Source organism: Bombina bombina, chromosome 1 (assembly GCF_027579735.1).
Source record: "Bombina bombina isolate aBomBom1 chromosome 1, aBomBom1.pri, whole genome shotgun sequence".
Taxonomy (NCBI): Eukaryota; Metazoa; Chordata; class Amphibia; order Anura; family Bombinatoridae; genus Bombina; species Bombina bombina.
The window spans coordinates 28,462,620-28,473,597 of NC_069499.1; the positions used below are offsets into that span (position 1 = coordinate 28,462,620).

The 10,978-nt window shown below is 34.4% G+C and overlaps 1 protein-coding gene across 1 annotated transcript in view; it reads left to right on the plus strand.

The window, feature by feature from the left end:
* The window catches only part of KCNH5 (potassium voltage-gated channel subfamily H member 5), a 1,175,650-nt gene that overhangs the window by 749,967 nt on the left and 414,705 nt on the right, over nucleotides 1-10,978 (plus strand). The window lies entirely within an intron of this gene.

Sequence of the window (10,978 nt, forward strand, 5' to 3'; positions counted from 1 at the left end):
TACACCTCCTCTGAGGCGGCGGACATCAATCCGTCCGATCGCATACGATCGGGTTGATTGACAACCCTTGCTAGCGGCTGATTTGCCGCAAAATCTGCAGGGGGCGGCATTGCACAAGCAGTTCACCAGAACTGCTTGTGTAATGATAAATGCCGACAGGGTATGCTGTCTGCATTTATCGATGTGCGGCGAACATGATCGCTACAGTGGATCATGTCCATCCGCATAATGGTAAATCTACCGCAAAGTTACAACAAAAAGCTTTTATTTCCTTTTTCCTCTCTCTTTTATAACCTTCCTACTCCTTCTATTACTTCCCTTGGGGGTTACTGTCCAATATTTACTGCTCCAACCTTATTAAAGGGATATAAAACCCAACGTTTTTATTTCATGATTCAATCATGAAAGAAAAAATATGGATTATGCGTCCTTTTAATTGAATTAGTCAAGAACAGAACTTTTAATTTAGTTAGTCAAGAACAGGTGACCTTCATGAGGTACTGCTAATAAATTTACATTTACTACACTATGGGGCCTATTTATCATTGGGGCATAAATAATCAAGCTCCGTACGGAGCTTGAAGCCACATGTTTCTGGTGAGCCTTCGGACATGATCTGCAATGTCGGATCATGTCCGACAGGCTTTTCAGAAATAGGCCCCATTGCATCAATCCCAACGCATTCGCTGGAGTCAATATTCTTGCCAGACATTGCTCGCTCAAATCTACATATAACGCCCTTATTTATTAAAAAATCTGTCAAAAACACGCACGTCAAGTATGGAGTGATGAGCATCGGACTGTTGATAAATAAGAGTCATCAATGTCGTGGATATTCTGTTTTTTCCAACTTTATTTATACCATTTCATTACTGTCCATGAACAAGCACATTTCTCTAAAGCTAATCTTTTATTTTTCATCTGTTAATGTCCAAGAAATAGCTAGAATTATACCTGAACAAACAACAATATCTCATAGGAAGTTATTTTCTATGTATTTGTTATATAAAAAAAATGTTATTTGATATTTCCACATAAATGAATGTGTATTTGTATTTCTATAAATCATGATATGCCTATCTCATGTTTTTTTAGTTTTTTTAAAATGATTATTAATGCTAGAATTTGTACATATATATTTGCACATACTTGTGTGTGTATATATATATATATATATATATATATATATATATATGTGTGTGTTATGTCAGAAATATTTTGCAAACATATTTATATGTCCCTAAATTCCTTTTTTGTTCTAAACAATGTTGTCTTTCATATATCTGTGTTTATTTATATCACTATATGTATATAGTGTAAATTTATTATTATTCTGAGCAGGAATAATTGCGAATATAACATGTAATCAGGGTATCATATGTATTTATTTGCAATCAATGGATATTTTAAGAGTTGGGCCAATTCTCTCTGTACCTGTGTAACCCCTCCTGATTGCAATCTAGTTTTAAAATCCACCCTACACAGGTGTTATAAAATGGGCTGGCATATAAGATACCATTTCTTACTGAAAAATAAATTCAAGAGAAGGAAGAAATACACTGAAAATATCATGACTGTAAAGAGGTGATTTTAAGTTCTGCTGTATCTGATTCATGACAGTTTAATTTGAAAAAATTGACCTCAGCGCCTAATGATAACCTATGGGCCCGGGGAGGGGGGTATTCCTAGCTATTACCCAATGAAAGAGAAACAAAATAAAGGAAACCCCAGGCGCCTACCCTAAGGAGGCTAGGTAAACGAAGCTGTAAAATTATAAAATCTAAAACTTCAGTGTGGTCTAAAAAATTGTGTTTTAATACATATGATTAAAAATCTTTGAAATGAGTACTTCACAAATTAAAACAGGTTGACATACAAAACTTCATGGATCCATGACAAATAACAAGTATGATTAAAAATGAAAATAAAAACAATAGAATAAAAACAATGAGATAATACTTGAGCGATAATATACAGTAGCAGCAACGAGGAAGTAAAAAGCAATTGCAGACAATTCTTAGTAAAACTTCTCAAAATTAAATATAAAAAAAAAAAAATTAAATATAATATAAAAAATTCTGTGGAGAAATGTGGAGAAAAACTTGTGGGGAAAAAAACTCCTCAAATTGTAATCCAAAATGGTAATAGTGGAAGTCTAAACAATGTGGAAGAAATGTAGAGAAAAAAAACTTATGGAAAAAAACTCCTCAAATTGTAATTAAAAATAGTGGGTGTTATTTAATCCAGTGGCTGAAAATCCCAAGTGGCGGTGAAAATAGTCTATCCAAACTGGTATCAAATCAGTGCAAATAATACAAACACAGGTGTAGAAAATGTCACAATAAAAAAGAAAAGAAAATGTCACAATAAAAAAGAAGTGTGAGTGCTCCAATTTTCTTCAGAATGCTTATATTTCAAAAATACATCTTCAAATCGAGTGAAACAATAAGAAAAAATAAAAATGAAGAACGAAAAAATGACCTGTGGAAAGAAAGGAAAAAAATATAGTGTAGATTGTCCTAAAAGTTTTAGCAAACAATGAAATAAGGCTTACCAGTGCTGGTCAACGCGTTTCGGCCTGTGCAAGGCCTTTCTCAAGACTGGTTTAAGTTTACTAATGGTAGCCTTATATAGGGTGTTTGACCGGATATGGTTTAATGGTTACTTCCGGTTTGCCGAAATTAATTACTTTTTAGCTAGATCTTCTTGGACTTTATCTAATTCTGTATAGTTTGATTGTCTTCATTTGACACATTAAAATGCTTCCTTAGCTTAATGTATATTGTTAAGAGGCTTTTGTTTCTATTATTTGCACTGATTTGATACCAGTTTGGATAGACTATTTTCACCGCCACTTGGGATTTTCAGCCACTGGATTAAATAACACCCACTATTTTTAATTACAATTTGAGGAGTTTTTTTCCATAAGTTTTTTTTTCTCTACATTTCTTCCACATTGTTTAGACTTCCACTATTACCATTTTGGATTACAATTTGAGGAGTTTTTTTCCCCACAAGTTTTTCTCCACATTTCTCCACAGAATTTTTTATATTATATTTAATTTTTTTTTTTTTTTTTTATATTTAATTTTGAGAAGTTTTACTAAGAATTGTCTGCAATTGCTTTTTACTTCCTCATTGCTGCTACTGTATATTATCGCTCAAGTATTATCTCATTGTTTTTATTCTATTGTTTTTATTTTCATTTTTAATCATACTTGTTATTTGTCATGGATCCATGAAGTTTTGTATGTCAACCTGTTTTAATTTGTGAAGTACTCATTTCAAAGATTTTTAATCATATGTATTAAAACACAATTTTTTAGACCACACTGAAGTTTTAGATTTTATAATTTTACAGCTTCGTTTACCTAGCCTCCTTAGGGTAGGCGCCTGGGGTTTCCTTTATTTTGTTTCCTTTATTTCATGACAGTTTAATGTTAGGTGGGCTATCCCTTTGAGCTATCAGTTTAAGATTATATTGAATCAAACATCAAGCATCAATGTTTATCTTTAATGCTAATTTCACATATACATACTTTCAAAGTATAATACACAATGTAACAAATGGCATTTACAAGTTCTGATGAGTGATCAATGACACAAGTATCGAGCAATTTGATTTGTTAGAGATTGTTTAAAATGTATATTTGAATCAGATTGGCTGATGTCATAAATCATGTGATCATGCATATTCCAATCAAAAGTGTTTGAAAAAATCACTAGTGTGTGAGTTGTCTCAAGGGTGGCGGATTGAAAACTAGGTGCGCTGCGTCGGAATAGACGCGAGCGTACATGTTAAATGTTTAATAAATTGGGAAAAGGGTCAAATAGATTTGAATGTGAATTCGAAACATCTGTAATGGCGCAAGCATTGATCTGCGTCAGATTGAGATCGCGGGAGCATATATTGCATCACAAATTTCAACATTTGGCGATCTGGACGCTTTAATAACTATGGCGGAACAATCTTGCGACAAATACGATGCGGGATTTAAGCATATTTTCAGTTGACGCTTTGATAAATATCCCCCTGTGTGTCCTAATGTCATCATCAATGTTTATCTTCAATATTAATTTCACATATACATACTTTCAAAGTATAATACACAATGTAACAAATGGCACTTACAAGTTTTGATGAGGGATCAATGACACAAGTATCGAGCAATTTGATTCGTTAGTGAAGTAGAAAATGTATATTTAAATCAGATTGGCTGATGTCATTAATCATATTATGCATTTCCCAATCAAAAATAGTACAGACTTTCACTAGTTTGTGGGTTGTTTAGGAGTATTGCGTCATATTTGGTGCAAAGTGGAGAGTGGGACTTGTTTTACATGCCTTAAACATGGTGCAAATGGATTTATCAAAAAAAAAGCTGCCTATTTTACGTTAGTGGCTCCTTATATCAGCTATTTTACATACAGTGGCACTAACATATTGGTAACCGTCATTGTTGTTAATTGGAGTCCCCTACCTACCGGATTTCTGCTTGCAACAGATACATCTTCCAGGATTTAACAATATTATTTTTTTATTGCAGTATAGATAGGAACGCCGTTCTAGAAATGTAGTTTTAGTTATGTTGTTATGAGCCGAATAATCCCTTTACTGTTATTAGCCCCTTAAGGTGAATTCTTACGTTATACGATTAATCTCCATCATTTTTATATACAACTATTAGTCTCCCTCGGTGAATTCTGATGTCATTTACTTACTCTCCAACCCCCCCACCCTCTCCCTGTTACTCTCTGACACACGTGAGTGTGTCCAGAGTGATATGCACGGTTTTCCTTGTGCTATACCGTATTTTTCCTTATATCCCATTACTTATATTATATTTAACTGTTTACTTGCCTTATAAGATGCTTCTGATAATTTATTCCACTAGATACTCAAGCTGGAGAGGCTCCTATATGATTCCTAACATTTCTTTGACTGTTCTTATATTGGGAACCTCAGCCTAATGTTTATTTTTTACATCTTTTATTGGATATCTATGAAGCATTATTTGACTTTTGGTTTGATATAAATTCAGTTATATATATCTTTAGAATAAAACTTTAGAAAGCTAAAAAATGTTTGCAAATATATATACAATGTGTGTAACTACAAGTTTTCCTTTTCAATGCAACAAAACAGAAAAAGTGAGGTTTAGTTTTAATATTTTTTGCATAGCTGTGATTTAACAGATTTGTCTATTTTGCGGCAATACAATTGATATGTTTTTCTCTGTATATGATTTCTGCAACTCAATGTGTCTGTTATTTTGTATGTTTAACCTCAATAAAAATTATTAAAAAAAAAAGGAAGTTAGCTATATTATGTTATGTATTTATTTCATTTTTATCTCTATATGTACTAGTGCATCACATTTGAAGCAATAATATTGTTTGATTTAGAAAGAGTATACAATTTTAATTAAGTTTCTAATTTACTTTTATTATCTAATATGCTTCATTGTCTTGCAGCATTGAACATAATCTTTCTGTGTTCTCAGACTCCCATTGACTTTTTTGGCATTCGTGGCCTCAAGGGTGGCGGTTTGAACGATAGGTACGCTGCGTCGGAATTGACGCAAGCGTACCTGTTGAATGTTTGATACATTTGGAAGAGGGTCAAATAGAGTCAAATGTGAATTCAAAACATCTGGAATGACGCAAGCATCAATCTGTGTCGGATTGAGATCGCGGGAGCGTATATGTCACACATTTCAACATTTAATGATCTTGACGCTTTGTTAACTACAGCGGATCAATCTTGCGTAGAATTTGACTCGGGATTCCAGCGTATTATCAGTTGAATCTTTGATAAATCTACCCCTATATGTGCAACTGTATATATAAATGTATAATATTTATTTTAAAGGGACATAAATTCAAAGTTAAAAATTTGTAATATAGACAGAGCATGCAATAAAAGGGACATGTCACATTTACTTTGTTCCATTTGTTGAAATCCTTTGTTGAAAATCATAACAAAGTAGGCCAAGGAGCAGCAACGCACCACTAGCTGCTGATTGGTGGCTATACATCTTCTTGTCATTGCTAGGGATGGGCGAATGTTTCTAAAAATTTGAAATTTAAAACAAATTTTGATACATTTGTTCGTTCAAATCAAATTTCAAATGTTTATATAACATTCTAGCATTCTATTTTCGAATTTTCAAATTTTTCAATAAAATTTGAAAATATTTGTTTGAATAATAGAATGTTTAGCTATGTATTCATTCAATTTCGAAATGTAATATTCAAATTCGAATGTGACATTCGAATTTGAAATAGTATTTCTAGTCTACAACTGGGTTTAATAAATGTAATATTCGAATTTGAATGTGACATTCGATTCTAATGTGATATTCGATTCGAATGTGACATTCAAAATAGTGTTTCTAGTCTACAATTGTGTTTTATAAATGTAACATTCGAAAACTGTAAATAACATTCGAAAATCAAATTTTTAAGAATATTCGTTCTTATCAACATTCTAATATGTAAATAGAATTTCTACAATAACATTCATTCTAACATTCAAATTCGGATATAAACACATTCACCCATCCCTAGTCATTGCCTCATAAGATGTGCTCAGCAGCTATCGCCCAGTAGTGCATTTCAGCTTTGGATTTGAGTTAAACTATTGGCTAGATTACGAGAGGAGCGTTAGTTTGCACTCACGTTCCAGCATTAAAACCACTAGAAGGAAATTATTTTGCATTTGGAGATTTGTGCTCATATTATGACATGAAAGTAAAAAGTTGTGTACTTGCGTTTGCAAAGTCGCAGTTACAGATAGACTTTGAGAAGTCGTGAACGCAAATTCACATTCCCCCATAGACTTCAATGGAGCCGAAAAAGTTGAAAAAACCTAACACCCACAAGTCACGCAAACACGATTGCAGTTATTTAAAAGAACAACATAAGAAGATAATATTGTATATTTCATAATTGTATGTTCTACATATAGCATAATATCTTCTTAAATATATATTTAAATATGTACGAAATCTGTTGGCACTCTATTTATACCTATATATATACATGATTATATATATATATATATATATATATAATAGCCAAAGTACTGTGTATGCACTCTCACCATCAATCCACAACCGCCAGGGTGCTGTAGTAAATAGTAGATAAATGCAAGAATTAAGCACTCTCTGGTCTTTAGCCTTCTGTGATACAACAAACTTTATTATTAGTGTGACTTTTCGGGACACAAAAGCAGTCCCTTCCTCTGACAAACAACAGTGCAAAATGACAAACTTTTAAAGGTACATAAAACCCTCCCCCTTCATCTCAGCCAATCAAAGCTGAATATAAATGAATATGAATATAAATGAATATAAATATGAATATGTAGTGTATCGCAAGGCCTGCAAGGTGTCTGAACTCACGGAGCCATATATTAAAACCCAAACAAGCATCAAAACAACATTAAAAACATATGTTACGGGCATGTTTGTCCGAATAGAGGTGTTGGACCAATCATTCAAACGGGCCACACACCCCTCAACAACCAATTATAACAACTGGTTTGCAACCTATGAGCTAAAGGATGACATCCCTCATTATCCATAGACATAGCACTCACTGCGCAATCAAAAGGGAATCACCGTTATCACCATATAGATAAACAACCATAGGCATCGCAAATACATCCCAAAGCTTATTCAGTAATCACCCTTAGCCGTATAATGTTACTAAAGCAATAATGGACATAATTAGCCTGTGTCAACATACTAGACTAATATACCGGACCAATCACATTCATATAGGTTTCTTCAATCAAGGACTGCACTTGCTGGATTTAGATAAAATATTAGTTATTTATTATGTGGTAATGTTTCGGGGTTCACAGACCCCATCTTCAGACCAAACAAAGTGCAAATGAAAATGGTGAATTTAAAACACAATAAGCTCCTCCCATCAAACAGTGCAAATAATTGTGCCAAAACGTGTTACTATGGCAATCACATGGTTGCCTGGATACCGATATAAACAGAAATTGCAAAAAATACAAGAACCAAAACACAACATAAATAAAATGTTTCCCCATCAGAGATGTGATAGCTATACAGAAATAAACAAAGTGTGTGGTGTAATATTTACAAATATCTTTCAATAATATAACAAAACGCCATTCTAGTGTATCAAGCCCTATCTAATGCTTATAATTATATCACAAATGATCTTACACTTGATTAGGTATTATATCACAGGATGCAATATCATAACACATTATGATATTAATGTTATTAACTATTTAATAGCTATCTAGTTAAAATAAGTACAAATTTACCTGTAAAATAAATCCTAACCTAAATTACAATTACACCTAACACTACACTATCATTAAATTAATTACATAAACTAACTACAATTAACTACAATTAAATTAAATAAACTAAAGTACAAAAAAAACACTAAATTACAGAAAATAAAAAAATAATTACAATTTTTTTAAGCTAATTACACCTACTCTAATCCCCCTAATAAAATAAAAAAAGCCCCCCAAAATAATAAAATTCCCTACCATATACTAAATTACAATGGCCTTTTGCGGGGCATTGCCCCAAAGTAATCAGCTCTATTACCTGTAAAAGAAAATACAATACCCCCTCAACATTAAAACCCACCACCCACACACCCAACCCTACTCTAAAACCCACCCAGTCCCCCCTTAAAAAAACCTAACACTACCCCCTTGAAGATCTCCCTACCTTGAGCCGTCTTCACCCAGCCGGGCACAAGTGGACCTCCAGAGGGGCAGATGTCTTCATCCGATCCGGTCAGAAGAGGACATCCAGACCAGCAGAAGTCTTCATCCAGGCGGCATCTTCTATCTTCTTCCATCTGGAGCGGAGCGGGTCCATCTTGAAGACATCCGATGCGGAGCATCCTCTTCCATCCGACGGCGACTGAAGAATGAAGGTTCCTTTAAGTGACGTCATACAAGATGGCGTCCCTTCAATTCCGATTGGCTGATAGAATCCTATCAGCCAATCGGAATTAAGGTAGGAAAAATCCTATTGGCTGATGCAATCAGCCAATAGAATTGTAGTTCAATCCTATTGGCTGATCCAATCAGCCAATAGGATTGAGCTCGCATTCTATTGGCTGTTCCAATCAGCCAATAGAATGCAACCTCAATCCTATTGGCTGATTGCATCAGCCAATAGGATTTTTCCTACCTTAATTCCGATTGGCTGATAGAATCCTATCAGCCAATCGGAATTCAAGGGACGCCATCTTGGATGACGCCATTTAAAGGAAACTTCATTTTTCAGTCGCCGTCGGATGGAAGAGGATGCTCCGCATCGGATGTCTTCTAGATGGACCCGCTCCGCTCCAGATGGAAGAAGATAGAAGATGCCGCCTGGATGAAGACTTCTGCCGGTCTGGATGTCCTCTTCTGGCCGGATCGGATGAAGACTTCTGCCCCTCTGGAGGTCCACTTGTGCCCGGCTGGGTGAAGACGGCTCAAGGTAGGTATTGTATTTTCTTTTACAGGTAATAGAGCTGATTACTTTGGGACAATGCCCCGCAAAAGGCCCTTTTAAGAGCTATTTGTAATTTAGTATAGGGTAGGGAATTTTATTATTTTGGGGGGGCTTTTTTTGTACTTCAGTTTATTTAATTTAATTGTAGTTAATTGTAGTTAGTTTATGTAATTAAATTAATTTAATGATAGTGTAGTGATAGGTGTAATTGTAATTTAGTTTAGGATTTATTTTATAGGTAAATTTGTACTTATTTTAACTAGGTAGCTATTAAATAGTTAATAACTATTTAATAACTATTGTACCTAGTTAAAATAAATACAAAGTTGCCTGTAAAATAAATATAAATCCTAAGATGGCTACAATGTAACTATTAATTATATTGTAGCTAGCTTAGGGTTTATTTTACAGGTAAGTATTTAGTTTTAAATAGGAATAATTTAGTTAATTATGGTAAATTTATTTAGATGTATTTAAATTATATTTAAGTTAGGGGGGTGTTAGGGTTAGACTTAGGTTTAGGGGTTAATAAATTTATTATAGTGGCGGCGACGTTGGCAGCGGAAGATTAGGGGTTAATAAATGTAATATAGTTGCGGCAACGTTGGGGGGGCAGATTAGGGGTTAATAAATTAAATGTAGGGTTCGGAGATGTTGGGGGCATTAGATTAGGGGTTCATAAGTATAATGTAGGTGGCGGCGGTATCCGGAGCGGCAGATTAGGGGTTAATAATATAATGTAGGTGGCGACGATGTCGGGGGCATCTGATTAGGGGTAAATAAGTGTAAGATTAGGGGTGTTTAGACTCTGGATTCATGTTAGGGTGTTAGGTGTAGACATAACTTTTATTTCCCCATAGGAAACAATGGGTCTGCGTTAGAAGCTGGACGCTGCTTTTTTGCAGGTGTTAGGTCTTTTTTCAGCCAGCTCAGCCCCATTGTTTCCTATGGGGAAATTGTGCACGAGCACGTTCAGCCAGCTCACCGCTGACTTAAGCACGCTCACTTTTCTTAAGACCAACGCTGACTTGCAGAAAACTCGTAATACCAGCATTGTTTTAAGTGAGCGGTGAGAAAAAAAGGCTCGTTAGCACCGCACACCATTATCGACAAAAACTCGTAATCTAGCCGAAAGTCTGGACAAAAATTCAAGTGCCAAACATGTTTCTTGACTTCCCCTAGCCCTTGGTCACTGGCATATATATACATACCTAGATATAAAAAAAAAACCAGTCATATATAGAAATATATATTTATGAATATATGGAACACTTAAGAAAACACAATCAAGTTTTCACAAATAGTTTTTTTCCCCCCACTTTTTGTTCTTCATTGAAATCTATGAGCTCGCTACCATTGAGCCATTAAAAATGGATCCCTAAGCTACCGAAGCGGCCGACAGCTAAAAGTAATTTACAGCTCCATTTTAGTACCAGGTTTCCATTGAAAAGGTTACCGCTTTGCGA